We start from the raw sequence: 17,522 nt of genomic DNA, 5'->3' as shown, positions 1-17,522 counted from the left end.
TTCTTTTCTAATCACTTTTAAAACTCAGTTTAGTCCGTCAGTTGGCTCGCCGACGGCCCGGGTTCAAGTTCTTATACTTACGCCAGTGAACCGTGAGAAAAATGCACACACACACACACACACACACACACACACACACACACACACACACACACACACACACACACACACACACACACACACACACACACACACACACACACACACACACACACACACAAACACTGACAAACACACACACTCACACACTGACAGAGAAACAGAGAGAGACTCAGTTTAGGCCAACCCCCAATCCCACATAACCTAACCAACAACCACAATCATCCACACACACCCACCCCACCACCCCTCGGATGGTGAGCCGGGTCAGGACACCACAATCCAAAAACCCAAACCCACACCCACACACACCCCCACCACACCACCCCCGGTTGTGCAAAGCAAAAAGCAGTTGGATCCGGCAGAATTTTTTGGGGGAAAAGGTTTTTATTTGGTTTTTGGGGGGGTGGTTTTTTTTTGGGGAACGCACTGTGGTGTGGAGGCGTTGGGTGCCCGGGGATTTTGTGTTATCCCGCACCGGCCCCTCCGGTCGTTCATTAGTCGCCAACCTTAAAAAATTTGGTTTTGGCGACGAATAGGTCCACTTCCAATCCCACACCAAAACAAACCATGGCGCAGTCATCAGTATCCCAAAAAGAAAAAATTTTTATCTTAAAACATTTATTACCCCAAAAATTTTGGGGAAGGCACGAGAAAACCCTTTTCCCCACTGGATCGGGCAAAAGGCCGCACCACGGCAGGCCCTTTCGTTTTTCTCGTCAGAGGGGGCAATAGCTGGCCGTCGAGCGGAGCAAAACCACTCTTTAGGAATGACTGTATCCTAGCTGAAGGGCTGGCTGAAAAGGTGGCCCCCAGGCCCGTTCATCACCCTGGCCAGCATCCGGGTCGGGAAACTTAATATGAAAAATTTTGGGAAAAAAAAAAAAAACCCAAAAAGTTCCTTTCACCATTTCCCTTAACAAAGGACTTCCCTGGGACGGGGGTTTACAGGGAAAAAACCCCAAAAGGGGAAAACAGGGGGCTAAGGGGTTTATCCGAACTGAAAAATTTTTCGGACAAAACGGCGCCTTGGTTTTTTTAGACGGCTTTGGAGGCGAAGGGCGAGCTTGTTAAAGGGGATTGGTTACATTCTTCTGGGGTGGAAAAAAAACTTTTGAAAACGGTGGGAAAATGGGTTGGGTTTTTTAGTAAAAACAGTTTTCAGAAGTAGCTTTGGAATCCCAAATGGAAAGATAGGCTTTATGGAAAACCCCAAACACTCCACTGGCATCTGGAAAAGCAATTTTACATATTTCTGCCCCAGCCCCAACATTTTTTTTTCAACCCGGAAAATATTGAAGCGAAGTTTCGAGGATTTTTTACCTGTAAGGGGCCATCCTAAAGGAAATATTTTTGGGATTATTAAAGGGTTTTTGATTACCAAACCCTGGATTGGGGGATTGGGAACATCTGGAAATAACCCAAATTTTGGATTTCTTTTGCTTCAAATGTCTGGAGAATGGTGAAAAAAAACAGTTTTCTTTCGAACAGGAGATTCTGGATGCCCCTCTCCGCTTCCTCTCTTTTGTTTTTGTCATTGTCAAAAAAAATACAAAACCGGAACAAAACCACCCCAACAACCACCCTTTTAATATTATTAATATAAAGGACCCCAAAACAAACCAAAAAGGTTTAAACATTAATCTTAAACAAAAAATAAACAGTTTTTGTGTGGGCGCAGGGAAATCGCTGGGGTTCCGCCCATCAAAACCCCCCAAGTTGGAAATCGAAGGGAGGACCCTCCCGGGGCTTATTTAAATCAGCCTTCAGAGGGTGGGGACAGAAGGAAGGCACAAAGGGGACTGGTTGTGTGAAAACTGTTGAAATCCCAAGAAGCTTTAGGTGAGGAACGTTGCCCCAAAGGCCCCCTGGAGGCCCCAAAGTCCCATAAGAAAATCGTACATGCCAAACGGGGATGTTCAGGCAAATTACGCCAGTGGGGAAAAGGGTGAAGTGACAAAGCTGAAGGACAAAAGGGTATGCCCCGCACCGAATATGAGGGTTTTATGTGTTAAAAGGGAAAAAATTTTTTTTACGCACAATTTTTTCCTTTAAAAATTCATCTCTTAATTGCAGAAATGGGTAATACCTTGTTGGAAAGGAAACATTCCGAAAGTGGGCTGGAATAAAGTGCTTTATCGCCCTTTTGATAAAAGGAAAATTAAAACCATATTTTGGTTTTTCCCCCAAGTCCCCCCCCCCTACCACCCCTTCCTTTTTTTGGACCCGGTTGTTGCTTTTTTAGCCAAAAACCTCTGACTTCCATAACCTACTAGGTCTCAAGGAAAGGGGACTTTTATGAGAATTTTTTTTCACCAGTAAGAGGGAGGATTTTTCCCCGTTTCAATCCTTTATTCTTGTAAAGGAAAGGAATCGGGTTTTTTTTTGATACCCAAACGCCCTTTCCTGGGTCTCCTCCAGGCTAATTTGAGATTTTAACCCCTCACGGCCACAAACCTTGTCCCAAGGTTCCCGCTGGAGCCAAGGGACAAAGAGGCGCAAACCACCACCCGGTGTGATGCTGCAAACACTTCGGGGGTGTTTGGGGTGCTGTTCTGTTTCTACTTAGCGACCCACTAAAGGCCTTTGAATATAATGGTATGTGGAGATATGGAGTACGGCATCCCTGGGACATAAATTTTCCTTCAGCCAATTCCATGAAGGCTGCAGGCTCAGTCCAGGACAAGGGGGCAGTATCGACAAATGGTGTCAAGAGGCGGGCTGGTCACAGTTTAGGCCTTTTTTTTAATTTATGATTTTTGAGGGGGGCGATGTTGGAAATTTTGGCTAAGGGCCGACGATGGCAAGCTGTTTAACCTTTAAAGGTTCAAACTTAAACCAGGCTGAAGATACAGAACTTTTTGTTTGTGATATGGCCCCAAGTGGATTGAAGGGTGACATGCCTTGGGTCCCAGTTTCCATTGCCCGCCCAAAATCGGGTAACCCAGCGGGAAAACCCAAGCTCCTACAAACCCGGAACTCCAGTTAGCCCCAACTTACATCAAACGGCGGACTGGTTTTTTCGGTAACGGTTTAAATAATTACCAAGCACCGTAGAAAATGCGGACCAACGTTGAGATTAGTGGAATGTTTCGGATAAGAAGCAGTCTTTTTTGGCAGACTTAATTTTGCAAAAGTCTGGAAAAAAAAAATGTGATAGTTACTCATGGCCTGACCGGCGTGCTGGGCTTATTTGAAGGTCTGGCATAGTGCAGATGCGGTGAAACATATGTTTATGAATCAGTCTGCATGCTTTGACTCCTTGAAACTGACACACACACACACACACACACACACACACACACACACACACACACACACATTCTTCCAGTTTATTTACATAGAATGCAGAATATAACGCCATGACCATCACTCAAAGTTAACAACTCTTACCTGTGTGTCTCTTCATTGCAAATTTATGATACAGTGCTTGGCCATTCCTTGAGTAAACACTTTGCTCTCTCTCTTTCCTGTAGGTAAAGTGTAACTGATGAACTTACGACCCGTGAGAGTTTATCTAGTGCTGGGTGAATTTCTCTCTCTTGGTTTGGTGTGTAGTGTATGTCATGGAAGTGTGTGTGTGGGGGAGGGGGATGTATGAGGTGGAGGAACATTACGCTCTGTTAACCCATTCAGCCCTAAGGAGTTTCAGCCACATCAAGCTTCTCTGCCATACTGATAGATGATAGGGAAAAACACTGAAAATATCCTGAAATCAACCAAGTTTTTTTTTTCCCCTACATGTTGACAGAATAATGTGTGGACACAGCCAGATATACTATTGAAGTCAGTTCCCTTTGCTCACATTTTATGCAGACAATATGTAGGAACATGGAAAGGGTTTTATTGAAACAAAATTTGACGCCAGGGCATTGCAATTGCAGGGCAGAATTGGTTAAATCTGTAACAAGAGAGGCAAGCATTCAAGACTCACTTGTGACTGAGAGTAAAACACACAAGCTTTTTATGTATTGAGTATAATTTCAAAATGTAATGTTTAAGATGAGAAAGATCAGTTTAAAGCAAATTAAGTCCCATAGCATTAATTACAGAGTAATTTCCTTTTTTTACTATCTGCACCAAAACGTTTGCAAAATAAATAAAACTTCCATGCTTAGCAAAAGAAGTTCCTGTTTGAACAAAAAATGATAATAATGACTGCTCTTGTTGTTGGGTCAGAATATCAGATCATAGTGCCAAGTTTAGAGAATACAAAAAATATAAATATAACAGTAAATGCAGTTTGCATATAATTAGGCCTCATTATTTATTTCTTTGTGCCCATCCCATAGGTGCAATATTGTTTTAAACAATATGACTGGAAAGAACTGAATTTTTCCTATTTTTATGCTAAATTTGGTGTCAACTGACAAAGTACTAAGTATTTGCAGAGAAAATGTCAATGTTAAAGTTTACCACAGACACACACACACACACACACACACACACACACAGACAACCGAACACCGGGTTAAAACATAGACTCACTTTGTTTACACAAGTGAGTCAATAAAACAGAAAAGGAATCTGTTGTTGTGCAGGAGGGCCGCTGTCCATGGGGGACATCGAGGAGCTGCCGGGAGAGGGGCTGTGCGTGCGCTGTCCCTGGCACCAGTGGGCCGTCCTCCTGGACACGGGTTGCATCGGGGAGCGCAAGGGTCGCCCGCAGTGCGCCGTCATCTACCCCGTGAGGGTGACAGGTGACGGAGACATCTACATCGGCTTCGATCAGGTGTCGCAGAGCTTCTTTGACATCGACAAACACCCTGATGTGGAATTGGCCAGTTGAGGGGTTGGGTGTCTTAGAGTAGTATTGATGTTGTTGGTGTCACGTTTGTTGTCTTTCGCTCTTTTTTTGTTGTTTGTTTGTTTTTTGCTTTTTTGTCGGGTTTGGTTTTCCTGGATTTTTTGGTTGTTGTAGTTGTTGAGGGAAATTTTTTTTTTTAGTTTCTTTTTGTTCCATAAACTTTTGATTTATATGTGGCATTCAGATTCATGTATGTTCCGTGTAGTCAAAATGTTGTGACAAGTGCATGAACCACGGACATTACTGCATCTGGAGATTTGCCATTTGATTTTGGCAAGAGTCTGACAATGAATTTGAAAATAAGTATATTGAGACATTGAAGTGATTTTTGTTTTTTAAAACAAAAAATCAAATATTTTCTTCAAAGAACCTAATTTGAGAAGTTTACAGTTGTGGAAACAACTTCATAGAAAAACTGCCCACTCAAATCTCTCAACAGCAGGAATTTATGGCATTATGTATGATACATGCCAACTTAAAATGTCTTTTCAGTTTTTTGCCTTGAAATTAACCAGAAAGCAGTCAACCAGACTTTTGGCTTGTCAGAAAAACATGTGTAGAAAATTTTCTTCGAGCAAATGTTTTGTTGTTGTTTTTTAAAACTTTTTTTTATTTTCAATTTTTCATATCATATAGACAATTGACAGAATGACATAAATACATAGAAATGGAGAGAAGGCAAACTGGACAGAAAAATTAAACTGTATAAAGGTGTACCAAAATTGCATTTGATTTGTGGACCGGATTTTTTTCCCCATTTGAAACAGAGGGGAAAGATGTACATATAACAAAAAAAAGAACAAAAGAAAAATGTATTACTCTTGAGCATTAATTAACTTTGTGTGTATACTGTACATGTGTGAACATACTGTTGACTTCCAAAACTCACCACAGAAGTTGTATACATGTATACATATGTGTGACTTGTACGTGCAGTCTGTGTGTGTGTGTGTATGTGTGAGTGTGTGTGTGTATGTGAGTGTGCCTATGAATCAGAATCAGAATCAGTTTTAATGTCAATTTAACCTGAACAAGGTTTATAAGACACGCATGCAAAGTTACATGAAACCACACACAAAAAAGCAAAACATAATAGATAAATACTGAACAAGAGATTGAATCACTCCTGCATGCAATGGCGTTTTTGACAGCAGTTACTGACAAATTTCCCAAACAGTCCCACAAGTTTGTCTTCCAGTATTAGCTGACTGGGTTTAATAATATTTGGAAGGTATTTTTAAATTTTTTATATGAATTCTATTCTAATATACAACTTTTGTTTTGCCTCTATTGATTTCAATACCCCATTGTTTACAATATAATTTAACTGGTTCAGTTTCAGCTGTTGGCCATATCTGTGTGTGAAGCTCAAGGGCATTTTTCTGTTTAGCAGATTTGTATGTATGCAATAATGTACAGAGCACATCATGAACACATGTTGGGAAGCGCAAGGTGCTTGATTTTGAAGTGTTCAGTTTTGTTTCAGTTGTTCATCACGTTGGATATTTCACCCCGTTAATTCTTAAACTGCAGTCAATGAGTTTTGGGGGATGTTGAACGCCTGTGACATGCATGTTTGATTGTGGATGTGATGGCTGTTGTGATTTGTGATTCCAGACCAAGGCAAACTGTACTTCATATGTGATACTGGATTTTGAAGTGTGTTAGTGAGTCATGTTGCCTGGTATGTGTTCATAATTTGGAGAAATTTTTTTATTGTTGTTGATTTTCTTTTTTTTTTTTTAATTATTAAATAATAGTATTAATACTGGTGTTTGATTTGAATTTCTTTGTGATAAAAATAGTATGGTTGTTTTTGTAAGAATACTAAACTACAGTATTTGGAGTTAATATGTGTACATGTGTGTGTGTGTGTGCATGTATGTGTATACATATGTGTGTGTGTGTGTATGCATACATATGTGTGTGTGTGTGTGTGCGTGCGCATGTGTATGTACATCTGTGTGTGTGTGTGTATGTTTGCTGTGTCTTTGTGAGTCCAGACACCTGAGGACAATGGAGGCACTGTATAAATTTGCATTTACATGTCATTCAATGTCAATGAGTTAATTTTATTTTCTCTGTTTTGTTGTTGCTGAGAAAGTGTTTCTATGTTGTTGTTTTTTTCATGTATGCCTGTCATCGTGGCCTTGTTCTAATGCCCAGATTTTCTTGCCGACAGTCATGCACTTTACAACTAAAGTAATGGCAGCTTATCAGCATTGGACATATATACTATTAAAATGCATATGTTACAGGTCGATGCCGTTTCATTATCCCTTATGCATACACAGAGGGCTTGAAAAATCATCACTGCTGTTTCTCCATTCTGTCTTGTTAATACCGTTTTTTTTTCCTGTGCTGATAGAACAAAGCAGTACCAGTAGTTTTGAGTGCAGTACATACTTCAGCAGTAATAACTGGAGTATATGTATAACCTCATAAATATATTCACTTATAACATTTCCAATGAGCACTGACTGTAGTCACACAAAATAACACACTGGAAACTGTATTTTGTCCAACGAACCTTTCTTCAGATTCAGAACTGCTCCTAATATAGTATGCCATAGTGGAACACCCCTTTTTTTTCTAAGTATTGGCAGTCACTCAGGTATAGTTTTTTTTCCCCATTTTTTAATGTTTTTTTTTTTCCTGGATGATATTTTACATCTGGTCAAGAAAGATTTACATATCCATCACACAGATGTGATCAGTGTGGGAAATTGGTGCTGAAATGCACTTTTTTTTATTTTATTTCTTTTTTGTTGGCTTTCAACACACTCACCTAGACATCCAGTGGGGCATTATGAAATAGCAAAACAAAAAAAGGCATTGTCAATTAACCCCTTCACTGCTACTGATGAGTATGCTTGTCCGTGAAAGGCTTTAATTAACCTCATTGAGATTGATTGATTGATATGGATACTTGTATGGCGCCTATCCTTGGTCTGAGACCAAGCTCTAAGCGCTTTACAAACATTGAGTCATTTGCACAACAGGCTGCCTGCCAGGGTAGAGCCAACTGATGGCTGCCACTGGGCGCTCGTCATTTGTTTCCTGTGTCATTCAGTCAGATTTCAGGCACGCACACATGTTACACACTCAGACAGACATGTAACATTTTACGTGTATGACCGTTTTGTTTATTTACCCCGCCATGTAGGCAGCCATACTCTGTTTTGGGGGATGTGCATGCTGGGTATGTTCTTGTTTCCATAACCCACCGAACGCTGACATGGATTACAGCATCTTTAACGTGCGTATTTGATCTTCTGCATGCGTATACACAGGCGGTTCAGGCACTAGCAGGTCTGCACATATGTTGACCTGGGAGATCGGAAAAATCTCCACCCTTTACTTACCAGGCACCATCACCGAGATTTGAACCCGGGACCCTCAGATTGCAAGTCCAACGCTTTAACCACTCAGCTATTGTGCCTGAGATAAGATTGAAATTACAGGTCAGGCTGTCGGTCACCATTCTTTAGTTGGACTTCTTCCAGTTGGGATTGCATTACTTTTGTTTGTTCAGCAAAACCAGTAACACCATTGATTAGTACACAAGAACCTGCATAGGCATGCCATGGGGTCTTTCATTATATATATAGCATCCTCACCTTCTGGAAGTTCAGTGCTAGAAATTTCCCCTTTTCTGTTGCTCTCTTTATTTCTGCCTTTTTTTTTCTTTCTTCCTTCACCACTGTCTGTTTTTTTCTGCCTTCCCAGTTCATTCCCTTTCTTTTTTGAGTTAGCCATGACACATTTTTCTCTTTTACACAGTCTCTGATGTACTGTCTTTGCTGTTTTGCTCTGGCGGTTAGGTAGTGAAATTGTAAACACTGGGATGGGTACTAGCTGTCCATTTTGCAATGTTATTTGCTCATATGGCTTTTTTTTTTCTTTTTTTTTTTTTTTGGCTTCAAAGTATTGTTTGTTTTTTTTCCCCATTTTTCATTATTGTTTTTGTAATCTGGGGATGATAAATTAAGCAGAAAGGCAGATGTCTTGAGCATGACCTCATCTTATTTGCCATAAGGAGCTGAATGGTTAGGACAATGTGTCATGAACTGTGTTTCGTGGGTTTGTCTTGGTGAATGTTGTTCTGTTTTTGTTGTTGTTGTTGTTGTAGATGTGGCAGTTTTGTGTTGACACGGTTGAGCATTTACATGGTTTGACAGTCTTGATATGGCCCTGTGCGGTTGGCTGGGCTATAAGCAACAATAAACAATAGTACAAAAGAAGCGGTAAATGCCTTCCCAACCCATGCCACACTGACCTCATTTCATCAGGTTAAGCAGTCAAGGGGTTAATACCAGATTTCAGCATGAAGTGCTTCATAGTCGGAAGAAAACAATCAAAGGATGAGACATGCAATTTTTTCTTCTTCTTCTTGTCTATTGTTGCGATGCAGTTGTTGGGTTGCTGGTTGGTCAGTTCATAATTATCATTTCCTTTTCCCTGTTCACATTAGTCGGACGTTTTGGTTTGGTTTGGTTTGGTTTGGTTAAGGGTATAATAAGTGTTATTTATGATTAAGTCTGTATTCCTGTTAATTGATGAAGAAGCTGTACAAGGTTTATTTTCTTTTTAACAATATTGATTGGTGAATGATTTTATGGAGTTCTTGTGATTCAGATTTGGTGATTGATGAATAAATGTATGTATTTGGGAATTGATTTTTTTGTAGTTACTCGTGTGGTGTGTTGAGCGTGTATCTGTCTGGATGTGTTCTGTTTGTTTGTTTTTTTTTGAGTGTTTCACAGCAGTTTGGCTCGTCTGTCTCTCTTATTAACTGACTCACACATGAAGACGCAAGTCTGTACCATATTCTTTAACATCATCAGTCTGTGTGTGCGTTTGCATTTAAGTGATGTGTATGTGTGTGTGTGTGTTATGAAATATACTTCTTTTGAAAGAAATGTAATGTTTAAATGTATGTGGATACATGTATGCACATGCACACACACACACGCGCACGCACGCACACACACACAGACACACACACACACACGCACACACACACACACACAAGCCTTCATACAGCAGGTAAATAATGCAGTTCATATCTCATTGGAGTGTGACATACAAAGGCACTGAAGTGAAGGTGTGATCGGGTGTCATGCATTGTGCACCACAGTCTGGAGACAACGCTGTGGATTTGTTCTGTGCTGTGTTCTAACTGTATTGCTTGGTTGTCCGTAACTATGCAGTCTTGGTCGGCATTGCATTGATTTCTTTGGCATTGTACTGTACTATACTGCGCTGAGCTGTACAGTAAAGCAGAGCGCTGTACTCTTGAGTGTGGGATATAGTGTAGAGTTCTTTACTAGGGGTTTTGTTTGTTGTTTTATCTCTTTCTCACTACCCCACTCTCTATTCATCTTTTATTATTATCAGGGAGAAGACAGATTTTTTTTTTTAATGATGATTGCAGATATTTTGTTAAAATATTGATTTTCACATTAGTTCTGAATTAGAGTTAGGAAGGTTGGGGTTTTTTTTGGGTTTTTTTTCCATTATTTGTCTTTTTTTCGTACTTGGTGGCCGGACTCATTACACTACGTTAAGAAACTTTGAAAGTTTACGTTTTGATTGATCAAAAGGTTAATTGCTTGATCGATGTATTCATTAATGGACCGTCTGATTTACTGTCAACGTTATGATTATGACTGAAGCTAAACAACAAGACGTGAGTTAAAAGGGTAAGGAGACATAACGGCCTTGTACACATTGTTGGTAACTACCCCTTTGAGCAGTCTGCTTGGGGAACCGTTTGATCAGAACACTCACTGAGAACACCACTCAGGGATCGAGTGGACCATTACAATAACACGCACACCCACCCACCCACCCAGTTACTCTCTCTCTCTCTCTCTCTCTCTCTCTCTCTCACGCACGCACACACACACACACACACACACACACACACAAGAGGCTGACAAGAGGAAAGGGGTGGCAACTCCACTTGCGATCGACAGGGGAGGCAGCTCCTAAAATGATCTCGAATGAGTTATTGCTCTACTCCACAGGCTGATGAAATTTGTAATTCTATATGTGTACATATACCGCGCGCTCGCACACACACAAACACTGGGACAGGCGGGACACGCATACACTGATGAAACAAAACGGACACACACGCATGCAAGTATCCTCGCAAGCACCCACGCAGACACACAGACACAGACACTACATACTAAACACAGCCGACACAGACACACTCAGACACACACACACACACACACACACACAGACGGAGAGAGAGAGACACTGACAAACACACACACACACACACACACACACACACACACACACACACACATGTATCGCTTTTAATGGCTGGTTCATACCATGCCTTTTTTTTAACTCTCTCTCTCTCTCTCTCTCTCTCTCTCTCTCTCTCTCTCTCTCTCTCTCTCTCTCTCTCAGTCTCAGTCTCTCTCCAAGGGCTGGACAGGAGGAAAACATGCATCAGTTGAAGTTGTACTCTCTTTTGACGGTGAATAAAGATCATTTTGAGTTGTCAGTCCTGACACATACATACGAACAGACTATGCATTCCCCTACTGCACCCACCTCTCCCCGCCCCCACTGACGGTATCCCTCTACCTCCTCCCCACGCTCTCCCCCCCTCCCCCACCCCACCCCACCCGCACCCCTCCTCCTCACACACACACACACACACACACACACACACACACACACACACACACACACATCATGTCAGAGCACTCTTACATGAGTGACAGAGCGACCGAACCTTCATCTGTTATTGATGGTGACTCCACTGAGGGGAGATCATTCCGTCCCCCCATTGTCATTGGCTTTTTGAAGGACTGGATTACATTATAGATGATGATAGCTGGACAACAAATCGATCTTTTTTCCTTTCTTTCTGTCTGTCTGTCTTGACTGCCGGTCTATCTGTCTTTCCGTTTTGCGTATATATTGTGTGCATGTGCCTTGTTATCTGTCTGTCTGTCTGTCTGTTGTCTCCTGTTTATCTTTGCCTCTGTTTCTGTGGCTGTACTGATGTCTATGTAAGAATTCGCTGACTCTGTCTGTCTGGGTTTTGTGAGTGAATACGTGGTACCGGATTTTGTTGTTGCTGCTGCTGCTGCTATGGATGTGGCAATACTGGCAAGAGCAATATGCCCCTGCCCTCTCTCTGTCTGTCTGTCTGTCTGTCTCACCTTTTTGTCAGTATATCCGCCCTCCCCTCCTCTCTCTCTCCCTCTCTCTCTCTCTCTCTCTCTCTCTTTGTGCCTACATATGTTTATAGCTGTCTCTGTGTGCGTTTCTCCTATTCGTATCTCCGTCTCTCTCTCCTCTTTATCGGTCTGTCTTTCTGTCTGTCTATCTCTCCTTTTGTACTCAGTTTTGTATCTCCTCTCTCTCTCTGTCTGCCTGTCTGTCTGTCTGTCTCAGTGTCTGTCTGTGTGTCTGTCTATGTCTGTCTCTGTCTCTGTCTATCTCCCCCCCTCTCTCCCCCCTCTCTCCCCCCTCTCTCTCCCCCTCCATCCTCCCCTCAGTGTCTCTCTGCATTCATGTGTCCCTGGCTCTCTTTACATATGTCCATATGTCCGTCAGTCTATCAAGTGCCTATGGGTGTGGGTACAAGACTTCGTCAGACGTGTACCTATGTGGAGGTCAAATGTGTGCCCCTTCACCCTTCCACGCTTCACCCACCCTTCTAACAGGACACGAATGTTCCCCCGATAAGATAATCCCTGGGGGGAAGAGTGCACACGCTCGTGTATGTTAGTGTGTGTGTGTGTGTGTGTGTGTGTGTGTGTGTGTGTGCATGCGCGTGCGCGCGTATGTGTTGCCGATATGAGTGAGTGTGAGCGTGTGCGGTATGCGGGTGTACATGAATAAGTGTGTGCATCACCGCGTCAGTGTGTAGCCTATGTGTGCGAGCACCTTAAAGAGATATACTATGGACAGACAGATAAAGAGAGAGAGAATCTGAGAGACGCACACAATAAGTATGCATGAAAACAAACATGCAAATAAACATACATGAAAAAGAATTCAACCACACAATTAACCAACCACCAAGAAACAAACCCACAAAATCAGTCCGGGGAACAGAACACACAGGGGAACAAACCTGCCTCGTCACCTCGTTTCTTGCTTTTTTTTTTTTTTTTAATCGCTGAGCGTTCGGCGCAACCAGACGACAACACGCCAGACTGAAAGAAAGTGGGCAGACGGCTTTCTGATCCACTTCAAGCGTGCGACACAGCCTTCAAGTTTACCAGCGCACCCAGGGTGGATCAGGCTCGATCGGTGCCAGAAAGTATGACATAGCAACGGCCGTCGGAAGTGTGCGCGAGTGACTTGTTGTTGAACATTGGCGACTCGAAGTTCGTGTCTGCAATACACCACTCTGACACTGTCGCCAACTTTATAGAGTTGCAGTCTACGTATTGTGTTGATTGCTTTACATTCGAATTTCCCTGGCGTTTGGTGGATGTGAAAACAGGTTTGTAGATCGTGTTGTTATGGGAATGATTTGAACGTATCTTTATCGTTTATGTCGTGTGGGTTTAGATATGATATGACAGGCAGACTATTGTTAGCTGCTTCACTATGATCTGGAAATGTAGAACATACTTTTGTCAGAGTAGTAGGAAAACTCGAGCTATGGGTTAATGGTAATCATCCTTTTTCTTGTGTGAAAATGAGGCATATTGATAACAATTATGATTTTTTTTTTCGGAAACGAGCTAATGATAAAATTATAAATTATATACGTAGGCCCTATATGCTGGAAAAGGAGTTAGTCGTAAGGATTAATAGAATTATTTATTTTCATTTTAACTTTATTTCATTGTTGGAAAATGTCTTATAGTTGCAAGAAGTTGCTGCTGGAAAAGGAGCGAGAGGTAATGTTTATATGATCATCGGTTTTTTGTCGCTATCAAAAAAACAGAGAGAAAGACAGACAGAGAGCGAACTATACATATTGTAAATTTAGAAATAGAGAAAGAGCTATACATATTGCAAAAGTACCAGTTTGATGATGTAATTGTAACTGTGTAAATTTGTTACGCAAGATCATACTCAGTGAATTTTATTGCTGAGGGAGCTTGGGAAGAAGTGGGTATGAGGGGTCGGATGTATGGAGAATGCAGGGTGCATAAATTATGGACTGAAAGAAACGGCAGGACTAAATGAACAACGCTAATGTTACAAAGGGTATCTCAACCCGCTTGATGATTTTCAAAAAGTGATTCTAGCATACACAACGAACGTGAGTATTTAAAGTTTTGATCCATCCACTGACACTCACATTCGAACTTTTGTTCTGAGTAAGAGAGAGAGAGACAGACAGGCAGGCAGACAGACAAACAGACAGTGAGACAGGCAGAGACAGAGATAGTGAGAGAGATGGGGCTGATGGGTGGGGGGTGGAGGGGGTCGGAGGAAGGGTGTGAATTCGGATAACTTATTCGTTTCCCCTCATGAAGGGGTGGAAACACACGAGACGCAAGATTTGCATGGCCCGTTATTCCAGTCTGTCTTTGCTTACCTACGTCAGTTACAATAGCAAACATTCAATGGAAAATGGACAAAGAGAGAAGAAAACAATCTTCGTGCAGAAGGACAGATAATAATGATGATGAAACACACACACACACACACACACACACACACACACACACACACACACACACACAGGTGGGCGAGTGGTGAGACTCAGACAGATACTCCCTTTTCAAGAGAAAGACCGTAAGTAACAAACAGAGAACATATCACGGCTTTACCTCAGCTTTGTCCGATCGGGAACTTTTAAATCACGGAGGAGATAAAGGCAGATAGAATGGAAGGTGAGTTGCTATTGTCCTGATACATTTCTATTATGTTGACAGAATAATCAATGTATCATCGATGGGATTTTCTGATTTTCTCAAGTTTAAAAGAACAACCCAACCATCCAACCAAAAAACAACAATAACAAAAAAATAAAACAACATGAACAGCAGCTGATATTTTTGCGGACAACGCATAATGCTATTCCTGTCAACAGAATCATTGTCCTATTATGCGGACAGAATTTAGATTGTTATCGTCAAATGAATTCCTTGTCACTGATAAAATAAAGCATTACTTGTCTGTATTGCACAGACCACTTCCGTTGCAGATTTTATAGTCGATAAGACATGTGACATGTACGTTAGCGGGTATTGCTTTGTGCTTTTTACATGGTTTTCACTGCTGTTCATAGTTCGAGAATTTTTTTTTTTTTCTAGACAGGTCCATGCGTTTTTTCGCTCTGTTTCTATTCAGTTGTATTATCGACCGACAAGGCCAGTGAGTTTGAATTTTGGGCTTACGAAGTGCGCGTGATTACATAAGTTGAACTCTTTTTGTTATTGTTGTCGTTGTTGTTGCTATCATGTGAAGGCTTTAGTTGCGCAAATGGATAATAGTATTAGTAGTGGTGGTAGTAGAAGCATCAAACCTGGCAATAGAAAAAAGAGAAGGAAAAATGGGTTTGCAGTGGCATCCACCTTTTCAGTGGTGAAAGAAACTACATGAACTTACCTGGAACACATTTTGGACGATACGCTTCACTGTGCGTGACTGGCTTTCAAAAGTTCCGTAGTCTACCGCGTCTGCTCATGACAAATGTACTATGTCGCCATTGCTGAAGTTTTGGCTTTTGTTATCCAGACTGCGATCGATCTCTCAGTCTTAATTGAATCGATCGGGTTGGTGGCCTGCCCGATCATGCGTGAAGTGTATCAGCTTTTATCAGCAATAGGCACAAGGCTTTCAGCGTTTCTGCGTCACAGGTGGTGAGTACTGCTTTAAATGTAACAAGGCGGAGATACTCATAGCTGGTTTCATTTATTTATTTCTTTGATTGGAGAGAGAGATGGGGACACACACACACACACACACACACACACACACACACACACACAGAGAAGGAGGGAGAGAGACCGACAGAGAGACGCTTTTGACGCTTTGATGTTTTACTGTCATTGACTGTACAGTCCTTGTGACAGGGGGGAACAATACATTATCAGGAAACATAAGATCAAACAAAGAAACATAATATAAATCAACATTCTCATCACACATACAAATAAGACCGACAGAGAGAGAGAGAGAGACAGAGAGAGAGACAGACAGACAGACAGAGAGAGACAGAAGCAGAGAGAAAGAGAGAGAGAGACAGAGGGAAGGAAGGGAGAGACAGAGGGAAGGGGAGAGAGACGGACAGAGACAGAGAGAGGAAAGCAGATGGAGACAAGACACACCGCTAAAAGCTACCAGACCCCATTGCTCAAGGAATTAACAGAGTGTTATTCTGACACATTTTTTAATCTGCACATTTTTTTTTTTTATTCCAGCAGAATTCAGAAATTGATATTACAACATAATTCACAGATTTTTTTTTTTTTTTTTTTTTTTTAACTGCAGTTTGCTTACAAAACTCACAGATGGTACCGTTGACACACGGACTGTCATTACCTACAGAATTCACAGACTGCAATTGTGGATAAAAATCTCCAATGTACCTGCTTACAGAATATTTGAATTGTCGTTGCTGACAGAGTTTTTGGACTGCTAATGTATTGTTGCTGGCAGAATTGGAGATTGTTGCTTCTTTTTTCAGAATCCACATGTTGCTTTGCCAGTAGAATTTTCGGACTGATATTGCCAGCATGATTCTCAGACCGTTATTGCCAGCATGATTCTCAGACCGTTGTTGCCAGCATGATTCTCAGACCGTTATTGCCAGCATGATTCTCAGACCGTTACTGCCAGCATGATTCTCAGACCGTTATTGCCAGCATGATTCTCAGACCGTGTACTGCCAACATGATTCTCAGACCGTTACTGACAACATGATTCTGAGACCGTTATTGCCAGCATGATTCTGAGACCGTTATTGCCAGCATAATTCTGAGACCGTTACTACCAACATGATTCTGAGACCGTTACTGCCAACATGATTCTGAGACCGTTATTGCCAGCATGATTCTGAGACCGTTACTACCAACATGATTCTCAGACCGTTACTACCAACATGATTCTCAGACCGTTATTGCCAGCATGATTCTCAGACCGTTACTGCCAACCTGATTCTCAGACCGTTATTGCCAACCTGATTCTCAGACCGTTACTGCCAGCATGATTCTCAGACCGTTATTGCCAACCTGATTCTCAGACCGTTACTGCCAACCTGATTCTCAGACCGTTATTGCCAACCTGATTCTCAGACCGTTATTGCCAGCATGATTCTCAGACCGTTATTGCCAGCATGATTCTCAGACCGTTATTGCCAACCTGATTCTCAGACCGTTATTACCAGCATGATTCTCAGACCGTTACTGCCAGCATGATTCTCAGACCGTTACTGCCAGCATGATTCTCAGACCGTTATTGCCAACATGATTCTCAGACCGTTATTGCCAACCTGATTCTCAGACCGTTATTGCCAGCATGATTCTCAGACCGTTATTGCCAGCATGATTCTCAGACCGTTATTGCCAACATGATTCTCAGACCGTTATTGCCAGCATGATTCTCAGACCGTTATTGCCAGCATGATTCTCAGACCGTTATTGCCAGCATGATTCTCAGACCGTTA

At 41.8% G+C, this 17,522-nt stretch overlaps 1 protein-coding gene and 1 non-coding gene across 2 annotated transcripts in view; one reads left to right on the top strand and one right to left on the bottom strand.

Moving 5' to 3' along the window:
- Positions 1-8,272: 8,272 nt before the first annotated feature.
- Trnaa-ugc (transfer RNA alanine (anticodon UGC)) lies at positions 8,273-8,348 on the bottom strand. Its single transcript has one exon. It is a non-coding gene; the product is annotated as a tRNA-Ala (tRNA).
- Positions 8,349-13,119: 4,771 nt separating this feature from the next.
- LOC143301187 (uncharacterized) overlaps positions 13,120-17,522 on the top strand; it is a 17,992-nt gene continuing 13,589 nt past the window's right edge. Inside the window, exon 1 of the mRNA XM_076615292.1 lies at positions 13,120-13,397. The gene's annotated coding sequence lies outside the window, so the exon portion shown is untranslated. The remainder of the gene's footprint in view (positions 13,398-17,522) is intronic.

The sequence above is a fragment of the Babylonia areolata genome, chromosome 27 (assembly GCF_041734735.1).
Source record: "Babylonia areolata isolate BAREFJ2019XMU chromosome 27, ASM4173473v1, whole genome shotgun sequence".
NCBI classification, from domain to species: domain Eukaryota; kingdom Metazoa; phylum Mollusca; class Gastropoda; order Neogastropoda; family Buccinidae; genus Babylonia; species Babylonia areolata.
Note: the sequence above shows the minus strand (reverse complement) of the source record. Positions and strands in the feature narration are given on the sequence as shown.